Source organism: Manis javanica, chromosome 14, assembly GCF_040802235.1.
Source record: "Manis javanica isolate MJ-LG chromosome 14, MJ_LKY, whole genome shotgun sequence".
NCBI lineage: Eukaryota > Metazoa > Chordata > Mammalia > Pholidota > Manidae > Manis > Manis javanica.
In genome coordinates this window covers 75,288,109-75,307,505 of record NC_133169.1, presented here as the reverse complement: position 1 = coordinate 75,307,505, position 19,397 = coordinate 75,288,109, and positions in this window count along the sequence as shown.

Genomic DNA, 19,397 nt, shown 5'->3' with positions numbered 1-19,397 from the left:
AAACTGATTTTACAAAATCCAACACCATTTCATGATAAAAATATTCAATATACTAAGAATAGGAAGGAATTTCCTCAATCTGATAAAGGACATGTGGGATAAATTGCAGAATTTCCAGAATCTCCTGCCTGTTCTTTGTCTATTTACATATCAACAGGTGTTTACAACTGTAGTTTCCCACAGCCTCCAGGGCAAGGGGTGGAGAGATAACTGCCATTCTCTCCTCCCCTGCATTCCTGGTACATGTTTGGTCTGGCATCTGCTGGTCACCAAGGACCCACCGATGGAGTTCCTCCTTGAAGGGGCAGGCAGGAAGTAGTGCATCATAAGAGAACAGAGCATGAGCAGTGGCTGGAGGAAACAGACTGGGTCAGGCCTAGCTAGTGAATTTGAACAAGCTGTGAGCAATAAAAATCCTTTCTCCTAAACTACTCTTTCCCTTGACTCATTTGTTTCACCAGTTTCATAGGGGATTCATCCCAGGTCAGGACACCCTCCCCGCCAGGGTGCTCCAGGATTCCTGTGAAAAATTTATAAACATGTTAATGGTGAAAAACTGAACATTTTCACCCTAATATCAGGTGAACAAGGTGAATCTAACTAGGAAGTTTTCTTTCTCCACTTTTGTTCAACACCTAGAATTAGGACAATTAGGCAATTAAAAGGCATCAAGATTAGAAAACCATTCATTAGCACCATATTTGGAAAATTCTTGAGAACACACATGTACACATACATCCACACCCCATACCCAATACAGAAGCTTAACAAAATTGCAGTATAGGAAGTTAATATACAAAAATTCGCTGTATTTTTAAATATGGGTGTTTTACAATCTAAAATTTGAATTCTATAGACTAGTAATGAAAAAAATTAGGAATAAACTTAACTAAGGAAGTGCACACTACTAAAAGTCATTAAAGAAGACCTAAACAAATGGAAAGACATACTGTGTTCATAGATTGAATTATGTGGTGTCACAACTTCAAGACTCCTCAAATTGATCTAGATGTACCACAATACCTATCAAAATTGCAACTGTCTTCTTTGCAAAAGTAGACAAGTTGATCAATCCTAAAATCATATGTAAATTCAAGGGACTCCAAAGAGCAGTAACAGTCTTGGAAAAGAACAAGTTGGAAGGATGCATGTTTTCCCATTTCAAAAATTACTACAAAGCTGCAGTAATCAAGGCAATGTGGTACTGACTTAAAAACAGACATGAGGATCAACAGAATAAAACTGGGAGTCTAAAAGTACACCTCACATATATGGTCAATTAATTTTCAACAAGGGTGCCAAGATCATCCCATGAGGAAAGAATAGTCTTTTCAACAAATGGTGCTGGGACAACATGAGAGGCACATGCAAAGGAATGAAGTTGGATCTCTAACTCATACCATATACAAAAATAACTCAAATGGATAAGAGATGTAAGTTTAAGAGCCAAAATTCTAAGACCCTTAGAAAGAAACATCAGTGTAAATCTTCAAAGTTGGATTGGGCAGCAGTTCCTTAAATGTAACATTGAAAGCTAAAGCAACAAGTAAAATACAGATAAAATTCAACATTAAAATTAAAACTACTGAACATCAAAGGATACTACTAAGAGAATGAAGAATTAATCTACAGAATGGAGGAAATATTTGCTCATTAGGTAGGTATTTCATAAGAACTCAGGATCCAAAATACATTAAAGGACTAATAACTAACAAGAAGAAAACACAATGGAAAAATAAGCAAAATATTTGAATAAACATTTATCAAAAGATGATACACAAATAGCCAGTAGGCATAGGAAAAATGCACTGTATCATTTTGCATCAGGAAGATATAAATTAAAATCACAATGAGATGCCACCTCATACCCAAGAGGATAGCTGTTGTTTTTAAAAATTGTGAAATAAAATAATAAAATGTGTTGATAAGGATGTATTAAAACTGTAACTTTAACACATTGAAAGTGGAAATGTATACTCATACAGACATTGAGGAAAGCAATGTGGCATTTCTTCAAAAAGTTAAACAAAATTACTATAACACCTAGCAATTCTACTCCTATGTATATACCCAAATGGATTTTTAAAATATGTACATACAAAAAAGGACACAATAATGTTCACATCAGTGTTATTTATAATAGCTAAAGAATGGAAATAACCCAAATGCTGTCACACCAATTAGAATGGCCACTACACAAAAGATGAGAAATAACAAGTGTTGGCAATTATGTGGAGAAATGGCAAACCTCCTACACTGCTGGTGGGAATGTAAATTGGTACAACCACTGTGGAAAGCAACATGGAGGCTCCTGAAAAAACTAAAAATAGAAATACCATTTGACCCAGGAATTCCACTTCTAGGAATTTACCCAATGAAAACAGAATTCCTGACTGAAAAAAATATATGCACCCCTATGTTTTTCACTGCATTATTTACAATAGCCAAGCTATGGAAGCAACCTAAGTGTCTGTCAATAGATGAGTGGATAAAGAAGACATGATACATATATACAATGGAATATTATTCAGCCATAAAGAAAAAAGAAATCATGCCATTTGCAACAACATAGATGGACCTAGAGGGTATTATGCTGAGTGAAATCAGCCAGGCAGAGAAAGACAAATACCATATGATTTCACTTATTTATGGAATATAAAAACAAAGCAAAACAGAAGGAACAAAACAGCAGTAGACTCAGACACTTAGAAGTGACTAGTGGTTATCACGGGGGAGGGGTTGGGGTGGATGAGTGGAGAGGGTAAGGGGATAAGGGGTACACGCATAAGTTCCTCATGGGGATAGTAGTACAGCATGCCAGATATAGTCAATGATTCTGTAACATCTTCCTATGTTGACAGATTGGAACCACACTAGTGGGGGTGCAGATTTAATAATATGGGTTAATGTTGAATCACTGTGTTGCACATGAAACCAATATAAGATTGTATATCAATGACACTTCAATTAATAAAAAAATATCCCAAATGCCCATCATTGATGAATGGATAAGTACACAGTATATCCAGTCAGTGGAATGTTATACAACCATAAAAATAAATAAAGTACTGACACATGCTGAATATGGATGAACCCAGAGAACATTATGTTAATTGAAAAGAACACAGACACAAAAAACTAAGCATTGTATGATTCCATTTGTATGAAAATTTCAGAAGAATAGGTAAAGCCATAGAGATGGAATAGATTAGTGTTTGACAGGATGGGGAGGGGGAGGAGCTAGAATTTTTTACGTTGATATAAATGTTCTGGAGTTAGCAGTGATGTTTGCACTACATTCCAATATAAGAAAGCTCCACCCACTCATTGTATACTTATAAAATCGAAACTTTTTAAATTTTATCACAATAATTGTTTTTTAAAGGACAACACATTGTATTTTATCTCTGGAAGCTAGCACAGTATGTAACATAATAGTACGTGTTTAAATATGAATACATTGACAAATGAACCAAAGTTATCAGGTCCAAAGAAGTAGAATAACTTACATTGAGTTGTGAAAATCTAAAGTTCTACAAGCCAGAGTCAAGTCCTGGGAGTCTAGGTTGGGCAGGAAGGATCCAGTGATGTGATCGTAAACATTTAACAGCCCTTTTTGTGGGGAGAGCCCTGATTTGTGAATAGTCCCACCCTCCCTGGTTTCAGGCCACCTGACATCACTGAATATGTTGCTGAAAAGAGACATGCACAATATTGGCCCTTGGGAACCAGCTCCAACACACCACCAACAGAATTTCAGGTCAGGGAACTGAGAGAAGCATTGGTGGGGAGTGTTTGGTGAGCTTATTTCCTAGGGCAGGAGCACTATGCCTTCTGCATAGGTGTGAATTCTAATGAGAAAAACATCAGACTCCTACAGACACATTCTATTCCTGATTAGGATGCTAGCATTTCCTCACAAACAGCACTTGGGGCAAAAAAGAACCACTGCCTTTGGTCACTGCTGCCTTGATCCACATAGGCACCTGCTGGCAGACACCTACAGATATATCACAGAAAGTCAATACAAATTAGACCTCTGCTTTCAGAAGCAAACACTCACTTGTAGGAACACTGTGGAAGCAGCTCCTGTCTCAGGGCACAGCTGCATGTCTCTCTTGTTTCCCAAGTCAATTTTATACCTTGTCTCCTAAGCCCGAGGACTCAGGCTGCCTAGTGCACAGCTGCTTGCTTACAGCACCAGGTGGTGAGGCTTCCAGATTGCCAGTTGAAGGAGCTTCAAGAGAGCAGTTTAAATGTCTACCTAACGTGTTCTGAATGGATTGAAGTAGGCAAAGTATTAATTTTCAATCTCATAAATGTCTCCAAAATCTATTCAAACCTGAATGGGGAACTGTTAGCTCAGAGCAGAAGGGTAATGAGTTTATCCCAGAGCCATTGAATGAATCAGTGGTTTGAGATTGATCAGCGTGGGCTTAGAACTGCAGTTCTAAGGGTAATAAGTGACTTGTGACTAGGGAAAAAAGTCAGATATCAATAATAAAAGTACCTACAGCTACGAAAAACAAACAAAAAAGACCACACAGTCGAAGAACCTTGCCCAAGCATATTTATCATGAATTCAGCCTAGTGGTGAATTGTAAAATAAAGCTGCTAATAAAGCCCAAAGACACTGCACTGGACATAAAGCTGCTTCTCCACACACCCATCTCACCACCACCTCCACCCAACTCACAAGGGAAGGTGGAAACAAAAACTAAGTTTCTTGTATATCATGAGCTAATGATTTCTCTTTAGACCCAAGACCACAAACACTGCAGGTTATAAATGCAGCAAAACTCTTCCTTGGTTATTAATGAAGTAAACAAACTTGACTATGGAATAAAATGTGAAGAAGGACAGTGACAAGCCAGAAGACATGTTAATTAATGGCATGTCGTCCTAAGGATGTATTGCTTTTCTGCATCAGCATCTTAAATAATTGAGCAACCTCTAGAGGCAGTCTTTGGAGGCTGTTTTTAACAGCAACAGTGTTTAAAACAATTAGAATGAACAGTTCTAATCACTGAGATGGTGTGAATATAGACTTTGAAGCCACAAATTAAGTGCTTCAACTAGGTGAGCAGAGCTGCAACTAAGTGAACAGAATTGCCTGAACGGAATGTGGAAGACAAATCATACTCAGAATTATTTAGAGCAGTTCTGTACTAATAGGGAGGACTTGACTTAAGCATTTCCCAACCCACTTGCCCCACAAAAATCACTGTTCCTCACAAACCACTCTGGTTAAATATGAAAAATAATATAAATGTAAAAATCTGGTTAAAATTTTTTCAAATCATTTGGAAAACACTACATACTATATTTTCTTTTTAGAGATCAAGCATATTAAACCTGAGAGATTCTATAGAATTTAGAAAAAGTATAATTTTGTTTATCCCATTATTTACCAAACTCACTTTTAAAAAAATACCCTATTCATATCTAAGAATTACATTAGCATTCCTCAAAATACAATGTGGAAAACCCTGGAATAAGACATCTTTTTGAGGCACTCACAACAGTAAGCTTTTCTAACCTATTGCAAAGGTACTTTAAAATATCTCCTTCATACTGACCCCAAAGGAATCCAATAAAAGATTCAGCTAGAAATGCTCACAGGAAATATACTACCCCACAGGACAAATTTAATTCATACCCTTGCTGTTTTTTCCATGTAAGCAGAGACCACAGAAATGGCCCATACTAGAGTATAAGGTCAGTGCGAGCAAACACTCCTGTAAAGAGCCAGGTAGTGTTTATTTCAGGCTTTGTGGGTTAAACAAAGATTGTGAATGAATCTCCGTAGCATAAGAGCAATTATAGTTGATATGTAAAGTAAACTTATCAGCATGGCTGTTTTGAAAAAACTTTATTTACTAAAATAAGTGGTGGGCTTGATCCAGATGGTAGATTATAGTTTTCTCATATCTCAAGTAAGGCATAGTATTGGCTCCTGCCATGGACTGGATTTTATCCCCCCCTCCACACACACACACAGACACACACACACACACACGCACACACACACACTATGCTGAAGCCCTAACCCTGAAGCCCTATCCCCCCCTACACACACACACACACACACACACACACACAGTATGCTGAAGCCCTAACCCTAAAGCCCTATCCCCCCCTCCACACACACACACACACACACACACACACACACACACACACACACAGTATGCTGAAGCCCTAACCCTAAAGCCCTATCCCCCCCTCCACACACACACACACACACAGTATGCTGAAGCCCTAACCCTGAAGCCCTATCCCCCCCTCCACACACGCACACACACACACACACACACAGTATGATGAAGCCCTAACCCCAATGTGATGGTATTAGAAGATAGGGGGACATGAGTTGTTTCTCTCTCTGCCATGTGAGGAGACAGCCAGGATAAAAGGTTGTCACCAGATACTGAATCTGCTGGTACCTTAATCTTGGACTTCCCTGCCTCCAGCACTATGAGAAATACAATGATGTTTATGCTGCTCTTTGATATTCGACTATATATAACATATATATTATATACACATACACAGAAGACATCTTTTTCATTAATAATTAAGTTTCCTAAAAGCTGGGCCCCCCACAAGCATACTATTCTAGTTAGTAAAGAAAAACTCAGTAATTGCCACCTTGATGGTATTATGCGACCATGTTTAATAGAGAGTTTCCTTTTTAAATAGGACCTGTATCTAAAAGTTGTGTGTCCCACAGAATACCCATTCTTTCCCTTTCCCCTCATGTCCCAGAGAGCACACAGGGGGATAACAGGGCCATGCTGGAGGAAAGCCCCAGGGGATGAACTCCACCCACCTGCTGCTCTCCTGTCTGTTAGTATGACAGCAAAGTTTCAGCTGGCAGACAGACAGCCTGGGGCAGACACCTCCTCCGCAGGGAGCTATTTGGACATGCCAGCTGCTAGCACCTGGTGAGCACATGAGGTGAGGTTTCTTAGCTGTGGCCCCTCCCATGCAGAGAGGAAAAGCTCCTTGCACCCTGGATAGCTGAAGGGTAGCCCCACCCTCAGGGCTTGGGTGAATCTGTTCCCAGCTAACTCATAACCTGACAGTGAGAAGAGGTTACCCTTCATTCCTACTCCCAGTCATTTCTCAGTCAACCAACAACTTTGTGCATAGAGCAAAGTTCAATAGATGAATTCTTATGGAATGCTGTCGAGGCAAGAACTTATCCAATCTCCAATTAGATACGTGTTGGGAAGCATACACACATGTTCTTATACATGTGCACCTTTCACGCTTTATCCATGTAAAACATCACCATGTACCTTTCCTACATTCTGACTTTGTTGTTCTCATGCTTTGAATAGACCAGTTTGAGGCCACTGCCCCCAGATGAGGCCACTTCTCAACAGGAAGGAGCAAGACCCCAAGGTAAAGAGACCAAAATGAGTAGCTGCTCTGAAATCGCCGCACCCAGCCTCGGGGCTGCAAGCAAATGACTTTGCTGGCTCCTACTGCTGATTTTCCTCATCTGGAAATGGGGCTGATGGGATGTGTGATAAGCATTCATTAATGTTTGTGAAGCATTCTGAGATCCACTGAGGAAAGGGACAGAATGTTTGTCTCAGCAGGGCAAACAGACACTTGGTACCCCTCCAGCTACATCATGCTGAGTGAATTACTTTTAAGACTTGAAATTGTTGTCCCAAATCTATTTCCCACTTTCTTGCCCCAGGCAGATTAGCACCTGTCCTGTTTTTCTGTGAGTCACCAAGTTAGCAGACAAGTGGGGTCAAAAGACATGACTGTGGTTCATGGAGACTCCCGTTAAACTGAAATGACTGTTAGAAGAGAACATAAGAAGTGCATTTTTAACGTGTACTTGATGCCAGGTTATAAAGGCAGCCAGCAGGAATGCAAAGCAAGCACATTATTTCAAATAATGTATGAAAGCTAAGATATCAGAACCATAAGAAATACAGCCGTATGCATATCATTCTATTACTTTCCCGAAGAACGTTACTTGCTCACTTAAAAACATTTTTTAAAAGTCGCAGACCTGTTAGGCACCTGCAACAGCAAACACAACTTCCCCAATAAAGCCAACTTGTACCTAACTTTTTAAGAGAGGTAAAAGGAACACACTGCAGCCTGAGTCAGATTGTTTAAATATCATTTGCTAGCCAGCAGACAAGCAATTTAGACAACACGAGGAGAAAACCCAAGCCAAAATCCAAAAAGACATCTGGGGTAGCAGAATGGAAAGGTGCAAGGTACCATTAAGAACTGCAATAAATCAGCCCACTTACCCCTCCAATCAAATCTGATCAGAGACTACAATTCTAGGATAAAAACTTTTACCAGTGTCTTGCCAGTGGGTTTCAGCTCAGGACAAGTTCACTGTGGATTCAGTGTGACCAAAGAAATGACAGTAGAACGTCCTTGGGGTGAAAGGGTTATACGCAACTTAATTCCAGTGGCAGGTCAGTCACCGGAATCCCGTCCACTCAGAGCAAGTCTGCATGAGGTAAGCCAGTCTCTGCCTCTGGGCCCCTCTGCCCCCGCAGCCATTTCAGTCCCTGTCCTCAGCGCTGCCACCACTCCAGCCTCTGCTCTGCTCTCCTGCAGCCCTGCAACCATGCCACCGTGTCGCCCAGAGCACTGGGCAGAGCTCTTTACATAGAGTCAATAACAGCATATTGCCCACATTGTGTAGTCAGCTAGCCAACCAGGGCCAGGGGAGAATCCTGGCCACAGGAACCTTCACATTATCCACAACCAGAAACACTTACCAGCTCACACAGAACTTCAGTTTTGCCTTAAAGAAGGTGGGCAGAATCTTCAAGCTCTTTTGGATCCAGAGAAGACTGGTTTTAATGTAAGGAAGAGTGGGAAAAGAGCTAGTAGAGCCTTGGAGAGCGGAGAAGAGTGAGCTGAGTCTCGGGCAGCGTGTTTCAAAGTGTGTGGACTTAGATTACAGAATCAACATTAGCTGAAACTTGTTAGGAATGCAGATCCCCAGGTCCCATGCGAGATGTACTAAATCGGAGACTGGGGAGTGAGGCCTAGCCATTTGGGTAATTAACAAGCCCTTTAGGTGATTCTGATCCAAGGTTAAAATTTTTTATTTCATCATGCTAAGATTTGAGGATCACTGGTTAACAGTTGCAAATTGGTACCACCCTGAATGTGAGTGAAAAATATCATTCAACTGGTGTAAATCACGGGAAAGCTAATAAAGTGAGAAAATCGAGCCAGCTAGTGCTAAGCTGTGAGACCTGTGTTTCCCTGAGTGTGATTATTTGGGGCAGAGACCCTGTAGTAAATAAAGAGGGATGCTTTTTTGGTACTGAAATCATTCTCCCACCAGCATCTAAAAAAAAAACAAATAAGTGTTACCAGTTAGGGTGGTGTCTTGCTAGTGGGTTTCAGCCCCAGACAAGTCCACTATGGATTCAGTGAGACCAAAGAAAAGACAGTAGAATGTTCTTGGGGTGAAAGGGTTATGGCTAGCTTTATTCCCACAGTGGCAGGTCACTCACTAGAATCTCATCCACTCAGAGTGAGTCTGAGTGCAGCAAGCCGGTCTCTGCCTCTGGGCCTCTCTGCCCGCGCAGATGTCTCAGTCTCTGTCCTCAGTGCTGCCATGACTCCAGCCTCTGCTCTGCTCTCCTGCAGCCATGTCGCCCCAAGCACTGGGCAGAGTCTTTATATAGAGTCAATAGCAACGTGTTACCCACACGTGTGCAGTCCGCCGGCCAACCAGGGCCAGGTGAGAATCCTGGCCACAGAAACCTTCACTTTATCCACAGGTGGAGACCTCTAGCTATCCACCAGACACACAGTTCCATTATTTGGGAGCACATTTAATTTCCCAGCCTCCCTTGCAAGCAGGTAGGCATCTGAGCACTCCCCTGGGCGTATGAGCAGAAGTGATGTGTGTCACTTCCAGACCTGCCCCATAAAGAACATCCAAGTGTGCTTCTCCGTGCTCTTCACCCATTCGTGTGGATTGCGATGGCAGCCCACTGGAGGGCACATGCGAAACGTGCTGTGTCGCAGCAACATGAAAGGGAGCTTGCCTAGACCCCAGTTCCCGGCCTGAAACTTTCATGAGAAAGAGGTCAGCTTTTTGTTCCTTGAGTGACTATTTTAGACATCTGCTTTTTAAAGCTGCCCTAAATAATATAATAGAACTCAGGTCCATGATATATCCTCCCAGAAGCAACACCAAACATGATCGTGTTCTCAAATTTAAAAAGTTTATTCTGGAAATTTGATACTTTCATAAATCTCCCTAGAACATGGAAAGTAGAGGAACGGAGATAGAAAAAAGGAGGGAGGGCCTAAACACTGCAGGCCTTCCTTTAACTGTGTGTCTATTTACACTCCCTTTAACAAAGCAAGACACCAAATTCAGGCTAATACATTATTTTCCTTTAATAATCATGATGTGAAAACATCCCTGCAGAGAACACTGTGTTTTATCAGTAGCATCTACATTTCCCTTTTCAGAAAAAGGGAAGAAAACCAGGTAAGATTATCCTGTACAAGTGACGCCCATTAAGCTATTTTCAGTGCACTTCCAGTTTAAAACACCCACCTTCAGTTTGCTCAGCGTCATTGTTTTGACATATAAAGTAGGTCCTAACATATCCTTGCTGAGTCGATACATTCATGTTATACTTTTATTCGAGATTGTTTAGTCTCATTCTCACTCGGGTCTGAGAGTGACATCATTTGATGTACCTGTGACACCTAGTATCTGCAATTAAGAGGGAGAAAGATTATGGGCCACTCTTGCCTGTGGCAAACAGCAAATAACTGGGAACATGCATCTGGGTTCCTTGGAAAAGTACAGTTCTAAGGAGGGCAATTCTGCTTCTCCACAGACAAGGCAGGTAATCACAGAGCATCACCCCGAACAAGATCAGCACCCCACTTCTCAAAGTTCTGCAGTGACTGGCAACCACAGCCTTCCAAGTGTCAGGGGACTTCCAGTGTCATCACGAGTCCAGAGGTCAGACACCTTGGGTTTAAGTCCTGGCTCCACCTCTTAAGCTCTGTGGCCCTGCAAGTTTCTGACCTTCTCCAGGGGCTTCATTTTTTTTTATCCACACAAACACCCCCTCCTTCCTGACCCCTGGTTAAATCCTTCCGAGTCTCCACATCACCCTGAAGAAGGGACATGTTCTTCTGTAAACAAGGCTCTTCATAACCTGACCCCAATCCAAGCTTCCAACCCATCCGTGTCACCTTCAGGCACATAGCACTTCTGGCTTCCTTGACTCTGCTGTGCTCCACTGAGTAGCAGCTTTTGTGCTTCCAGCTTCAGGTGTTTAACAAAATGAATGCAAACATCCCCTCCCCAGCCAGGCCCTTGAGACGCCTCTGGGCAAGCCACTCCCTTGCTGCTGTGCTCTCCTTACACACAGCACACACCTCCTCTTGGAGACTTACTACCCCCAACTACAATGATTTATAATGACTTGGTCTGTTTGTTTAGCTTTCTCACCCCTGGAAAGCAGTGTCCTGACCCCACCCGAAGGCCTTTGCACCAGCTGGGAACATTCATCCTGCAGAGACAAGGGCTCACTCCCTATTCCTCCACATCTTTGCTCAAACCTCAGCTTCTTCCTGCGGCCTCCTCTGTACTCCCTGTGTACAGGGTCAATGGGACTGCCCTGTCTCCTGGGTCCCCGGGGCCAGGCCCCTTCCCCTCTGCTTTTTCCATTTCAGTTACACCCTTTTAAAACACAATATAATTGACTTATTAGTGATTTTGCTTATGATGTTGGTGTGTCTCCCTATCTAAAACATAAGCTTCGTGAGGACATGGATCTTTCGTTACTGACAAATTATAAGCTCCCAGAACTGTTGTTGTGCCCAAAGTTGTGAATCCCAGAAGACCACCAAGGAGACAACACTGATACAAAAGCACAGAGCCTTTATTCGAGCTAGCTCCAGCTTAATCTTTCATCTGCACCAATGCAGTGGCAAGATGGCAGAGAAAGAGAGCGAGTTTCAAAAGTACAAAGGTTTTATTGGGGATCTAGGGGCAGTTGGTGGGGTGAGAGGTGTGGCCTTGGCCAATTGGCTAGGTCTAGGGGTAGTTGGTGGGGTGAGAGGTTGTGGCTCTGGTCTATTGGCAGGGTCTAAGGGTGGTTGGTGGGCTTCTTGCTGACTGTTGAGGAGAGAACCGAAGTTCCGATTGGCTGAGGTAGGATCCGCCCCAATTGGCTGGAGAAGGATCTGGGTCCTGATAGGCTAAGCACGGGGAGGTGGGGGGGGTGGGGGGCGGTTGCCTTATAGTGGGTGAAAGGACAAGAGCGACCCACAGCAGCAATTCACCTGAGAATTTCGCTTTATTAGGGAAAGGTGCTGGGTTATATAGGAAGGGGCATGGGGTGATTGAGGTGTCACTTCTACAGGGCTAGTGGCTGTTGGCTAGGTGCTGGGATTGGGAGGTGGGCGAGAGGTGATTGGGCTTCAGGTGGCACCGGCGGGACCCCGAAGAGAAGCCAGAAGTTCGCCATCTTACTGGTGGGGGCCCTTCATTCCCCCCTTTCTTCTCTATGGGGTTGTGGACATTGCGTTCTCTCTGGCTGCTTCCTGCTGAACGGGGGTGGAGAAGGGAGTGAGGGCTTGAGGACCGGGAGGAAAGGGTTGATAGGACTCCCCGCAGTAAGGACGACTAGATGTGGACTTCTTCAGGTTGGAAATCAATGAAGGTTCCCTGTAACCATAGGTCGAGGACCTGTTGATTCTAATGGTGCCAAGAGGATATGGGTGTCAGGAGCCAGGCGTCTGCGGCTATTGTTTCCAGGAACAGTTTCCAGCAGAGAGAGGGGTCCATCTCAGTGTGTGGTGAGGAGGTCATGTGAGGGTGAGGGATCTTCTGTGGCCAGAAGCTGGTAGTTCCTGAGTAAAAGTTGGTTGAAAGCTTGATTAGAGATTTTTCTGACTTGGGATTTCATGAACTTTATTATACAGGGTAAGAAGAGACAGGCGAGAAGAATGATTATTATGGGGCCTGCAATGGGCCAGAGCCAGGTGATGAGGGGGTTTGTTAGTATTGAAGAGAATGGGTTGGAATTGGAAGCAGAGTGGAGACTGGAGGCAAGGTCGGTGAGTTTGGTGATGTCAGTTTCTACAATGCCGGATTTGTTGATGTAATAGCAGCACTCTTCCCGGAGGAAGACGCAGGTGCCGCCCTTCTCGGCTGTAAGCAGATCTAGGGCCCGCCGGTTTTGAAGGGTGACCTTAGCTAGCGAAGTGACCTGTCTTTGCAGAGAGGCTAGGGAATCGGCAGTGGATGTCAGGGCTCCCTCAAGTTTGGCGTTGAGATCTCTAACTGCCTATAGAGAGTGACCCAAGGCTTCTCCCGAAAACCCTGCCCCAATGACTGAGGTGATCAAAGAGATACCGACCATGATGGGAAGGAAAGCAGCTATTTTTGTGCACAAGGGCAAGGGAGGTTGGAGCTCAAGAAATTCTGCCATGCTGTAAAGTGTGAGCTGTGGGATTAGGGTGACGAGAATGCAGGGTGTATCGGAGCTGAGAGGCAGTGAGTTGAAAAGACTGCCATTACACCAAAAGAAGTGTCCCGGTTCCGTAAAAGTCTTAGAGCCGGAGGTAGGGGTGTAGATAGAGAGGCAGTGAAGTGCGCTGGAGGGGGGTGGAGTTGGGCCTACACAGTGTGGATGGTAAGATTATCTGCGTATTCTGGTTCCCATAGGGGTATGCCTGCCAGGGGGCAGAGGGGTTGTCTTTCTGCATGGAAGGAGTGGTTGGAAATATTAAGGGGCACGGCGGCCAGCAGTGGGTGCTGTAGTGATGCACACAAGAAACAATTGGTGGTGTTAAGGGTGTAGTTGAGAAAGATGGTGGTGTCCTGAATGAGCTGTAACGAAGAGTAGGAGAAATGGGGAGAGGGGCGGGGATAAGAAGATGAAGAGGCGCCATCAAGAGTTTGGATAATGACTTTTTCGGAATGTCTGATATCTGATGCAACTTGAGAGATCTGGGAATGAGAGGGAACATACTTTCGAGAGATATGAAGGGTACCGTGGGGGGTTGAGGACCCCCCATAGTAAACTGAGGCTGTGACTCCAGCAGCCCATCGAGAGTCCCAGGGATCTGGGATTGATAAGTAGAATGAGCCGTTGGGATATTTCATGAAATGATTGGAGGAGTAATACTGTGGGTACTGGAAGTTACTCATGTAGTGAATGGTGCAAGACTAGTAGGGACATCTCCTGTAGGTGTCTGGCTATCACCTGCAATAGGCTTGTTTTTGGTCATAGAGGAAGCAGAGGCAGGGAGAATAAGGGTAGCTGCTAGTGAACACTTCGGTGGAGGGAGGAAAGTGGAGGTATAAAGGCTCAGAGCAGCCTTCCAGAGGGCAGTCTGATGTGGCAATGAGGGCAGTAACTTTTGTTTGATGCTGTGTGTAAGTCTGTCTGACTTTGAATCACCATACAAAGGAGGCTGGGGTGGCGGGGAAGACAATAGGAATGAGGAAAAAAAGCAAGAGAGCAGTAAAGGAGGAAAACGTCATGATTCGGGTATGGATGGCAAAGGGGGTGAACGGGATTTTGGAGCAAAGAGGACAGTAAGGTCAGGAGTCTGGAGGGAGGGAGAGTCTGTAAACTTTTGTCGGTTAAGAGATCTGTTAGGTGATGTGGGGACAGAATGGTAAGGGGCACCCTGAATGTCACTTTATGAGCTTCTTTCTGCAAGAGCTGTCTAGCGGCTAATGCTCGTAGGCAGGGGGCCCATCCCCGAACTGTGGGGTCTAATTGCTTGGAGAGATAAGCTACTGGGGCAAAGGATGAGCCATAATATTGGCTTAGGACTCCTAGAGCTTGACTGGACTTCTCATGAATGTATAATGAGAAGGGTTTTGACAAATTAGGAAGATGGAGAGCTGGGGCTTCCACAAGGGCTTGACGGAGCTTAATGAAGGAGTGTCGGGGTGAGGAGGATAATGGTTTTTTAGGGGGGCTCTTGCTGAGGTCGTATAGGGGTCTTGCCAACAGGGAGAAGTTAGGGATCTACACTCTAAAATATCTAGCCAGGCATGGAAAGGAAAGGATTTCTGTCTTGGTTTTGGGAACGGGCAGGTCAGAGAGGAGCCATTTTCTGTCTAAGGTAATGGACTTTCTTTGTTGAGATAGAAGGAATCTGAGGTAAGTGACAGGAGGGGAAGAGATTTGAGCTTTGACGGGGGATACTCGGTAACTTCTGGAAGCTAGAAGGTTAAGTAGGGAGGCAGTGTCAAGTTGAGACTGTTCCCACGAGAGACTGCAGAGTAGAAGATTGTCCATGTATTATAATAAGGTGGACTTGGAGTGATCATGATGAAACTGTTTGAGGTCCTGAGCTAGGACCTGTCTAAAAATATGGGGACTATCTCGGAAGCTTTGTGGCAAAACTGTCCAAGTGAGTTGTTCAGAATGTCTTGTGTATGGGTCCATCCAGGTGAAGATGAAAAAATCTTGGGAGCAGGGGTCTAGAGGGATAGAAAAATGGGTCCTTGAGATCTAGGACTGAGAAGTGGGATGCTGAGGCAGGGATCTGCGATAAAAGGCTGTATGGATTTGGAACTAAGGGATGGATGGGGACAACGGCTATGTTGATGAGGCGAAGGTCTTGGACATGGCGGAAAGATCCGTTGGTTTTTTTAACAGCTAATATGGGGGTATTAAATGGGGAGTGAGTGGGTCTGAGGTAATTTTTGTTTAAGAGATCTTGAATGATGGGTTGGAGGCCTATCACGGCTGCAGTGGTTAGGGGGTATTGGGCCTGACAGATATACTGAGAGGGGTCACGTAATTTGATAGAGGCAGGGGGACATAGGGCCATGGAGGGGCTTGTAATGTCCCAAACTTTGGGATTTACAGGGTGTATGAGGGCGGAACCAGAGCTTTCATTGGGTAGAGGGGGGTCGTCAGCTATGATTTACAGGGTGTATGAGGGCGGAACTGGAGCTTTCATTGGGTAGAGGGGGTCGTCGGCTATGAGGGCCATCAGAAAGGGAGTACTGGGGGCTGTGGGAGTGGATATAATTATGGAAACGTGGAGGAGGGAAAGGATGTCTCGTCCTAGTAAAGGGATGGGACACTGGGGCATAACTAGGAAGGAGTGGGAGAAAGGTATGGGACTGTCTAGGATTGTGCATAAAAGGGGAGGGGGTTTAATGGGAAAATCTGTTTACCTCCTACCCCGACTATAGGAGTAATGGCTGGCATGGTAGGGCCCCTGTATTCTCGCAAGACTGAGAAGGTGGCTCCTGTATCTAGGAGGAAGGAGATGGGGCGACCGTCTACTGTTAAAGTAAACCTGGGCTCCTGTTTGGTGATGGAAATGGTTGGGTGAGAAGCCCCCGGGCCCCGTCAATCTTCTTCTGCCAGCCCCACTACGGCAGGCTTAGGATGGGGGTTGTTCGTCCAGCCTCCCCTTCGGGTGTTTGGGCAATCAGACCCCCAGTGGCCCTTTTTGTGGCATCTGAGGCATGGGGTGGTAGGAGATCTGGGGGAGGGGCATGCCCTTGACCAATGTCCCTCTTTTCTGCACTTGAAACAAGCTCCTGGGGGGGGGGGCTTGTTTGTAGAGGGGCACCCAGGTTGTGGTTTTATCAGCTGGGCCAACATCTGGAAATTGGCCTGATTAGCCTTTTGTTTATGGCATTCTTTCTCCTTTTCCCAGTTATGGAAGACTTTAAAGGCCACTGTTAGGACCTCAGTCTGTGGGGTAGCGGGGCCCTGTTCTAACTTTTTGAGTTTAGCTTTAATGTCGGGTTAGCTTTGAGCTAGGAAGTATGTCATAAGGACATGTCTTCCTTTAGGTGTTTCTGGGTCTAGGCTGGTATACTGTAATAGGGCTTGAGTGAGTCTGTCTAAGAACTCGGAGGGGGTTTCGTCTCTCTTTTGAATTATGTCTTGGAGCTTTTGAAAATTGACTACTTTACGAGCTGCCTTTTTCAGACCTGCTATTAAGCAGGAGGCAAAAATATTTTGAGAGCGGAGACCCATGGTGGTGTTATAATCCCAGTGTGGGTCTTGTTCAGGGACAGCAGTGGGGCCAGGGGGATAGGTGGGGTCAGTCTTGTGGGTTTCGGTAGCGTACGTTTGGGCAAAGTCCCAAACTCGTCTACGCTCTTCAGGGAGGAGAGTGTTGGCCAGGAGCATGAAAATGTCATGATGTGTGAGGCTGTAAGACTGGAGGGCCCATTGAAACTCCCTGATGTATGTCGTGGGATCAGTGGAAAAGGAACCTAGGCATTTCTCTAGTTGGGCTAAATCTCCTAAGGAGAAAGGGACATGAATGCGCACGATGCCTTCGGATCCTGCTACTTCCCGGAGGGGGGCCATAATTTTGGGAGGCCCTCGGGACCAAGTCTGAGGGGGACTGAAGGCTTCTGGCTCAGTCTGTGGGGGAGTAATGCGGTCTAGCCGCGCCTAGTCGAGCAGGTCCTGAAGTGCAGAAGGGGGTCAAAGAAAATAAAGAAAGATAGAATCAGACCGATGTGTTGCCAGCCAACAGCCCAGTTGCTTGCCTCTGTAGCTCTAGTTGGGCTTGAACTCATGACTCTGAGGTTAAGAGTGCCGTGCTCTACTAACTGAGCTACAGCAGGGCTCCAGTTAATTGCTTCTGGAATGCATAAACAGAATGTTCTTTGTTCTCCATTCCTGCCACATCGGCAAGTGGGGGAAGGGCATATCTAGAAGCAGGGGTGGTGTTTCTACACATTTTCAAGGTCTCCCTATTTTCAGAGTGAAGAGTCTTGGCAAGATATGTTTTTGTGGACAGATAACTTCCAAGGACTGCACCGGTTGTTCTCTAGCTTGTGCTTTCCCATGCTGCGTTCAGACATGGGGGAAGGTGCTTTCCCATTCTCCCTACAAACATGTGAGAAGACAAAGGCGGTCCCTAACAGGGGAGAAACAGGTGATGAGGGCAAACACGGAGGAGGCCCCTGGGACCTAGTTCAAGGGGGGGCTGAAAGGCTCAGGCTTAATCTGCGGGGACGAAGGCGGAGGAGATGAGATGGGGGAGGAGATGGTGGGGGAGGAAGGGAGAAGGGCTGTTGTAGGAGAAGAAGGGGAAGGGAGTGAACGGGAGGCTTTTGTGGGGGCAGTGGCTTGCAGGCTAGGAGAACTTGGGAGGGGGCAGGGGGAGGAGGAGGCAGAAAGCTTCGATATAGGGAATCTCCTTCCATTTTTTCAGGCCCCGGCAGTAGTTAAAAAGATCGTGAGTGATGTTAGGATCAAGAGTTCCCCCTGCGGGCCATTGGTTGTTATTGTCTAGGGGGTATGTCGGCCAATCTTGGGAGCAATATTTACAGAGAAGTTTTGGTTTTATATCAGGCGTCAGGGAGAGGGTAGCCAGATGCTTAAGCAGGCATTCAAGAGGTGAACTTTCAGGGAGGGATGAGGAGGCTCCCATGGCTGAAGGACAGAGAAGGAGACAAACAGGGGAAGACGAACGGAGATCCTCGGACTGGAAGCAGACTGCAAGGAGACAAAGGGCGTCCCCGATGATCCTTGGTGGTCTGTGGAAACTCGTATATGAGTCGGAATTTCTTGGGAAGTGTGGGTCGTCACCCAGACTTCCCTAAGAAGGCAGAGTGCCGGAGTCACGAGGTACCTAGCGCTAGGAGTTTTCGGCAGACAGAACAGATTTCGGCGGACAGAGCAGAAGGAGGAAGGGGGGGAAGGGAGCGTTCTCATCTGCAAAGGAGTCACCTCATTTATGGCTGTTGGAGGGGGGTGTCTGAGAGTCTGCCACAGCCGTGAAGGCCTGAGGCGGGGATTTATAGCTGTCAGAGGAGGGGCCTGAGGGTCCGCCGCAGCCGTGAAGGCCTGATGTGAGGAGCGTTCCCTCCTCATCCCCGAGCATCAGGGCCTTGCCGGACGATCACCGTCAATGGCACTGTGATAGCTCGGGGAAGAGTGGCCCACCCCGGGGGGAAAACTTACCTAAAGGCCAGAGAGGAGTGGTGAGTGTGATGAGCCAGCGCCGGAAAAAGAGGACGAGGGCAAGCTGCTGCTGGTGTCGGGGGGAAGACAGGGCTCAGTTGGGGTGTCCTGTCTCCCGGTTTCGGCACCAATGAAAGGAAAGGAGCGACACACAGCAGCAATTCACCGGAGAAATCCGCTTTATTAGGGAAAGGTGCTGGGTTATATAGGAAGGGGCATGAATTGATTGAGGTGTCACTTCTACGGGGCTGGTGGCTGTTAGCTAGGAGCTGGGATTGAGAGGGGGGCGAGAGGTGATTGGGCTTCAGGTGGCGCCGGCAGGAACTGAGGACCCCAAAGAGAAGCCGGAAGTTTGCCATCTTACTGGTGGGGGCCCTTCAATGGGTGCTCAGGAAGTATTAGCTGACTAGGTAAATGAATCTTTTTATCTCAAAG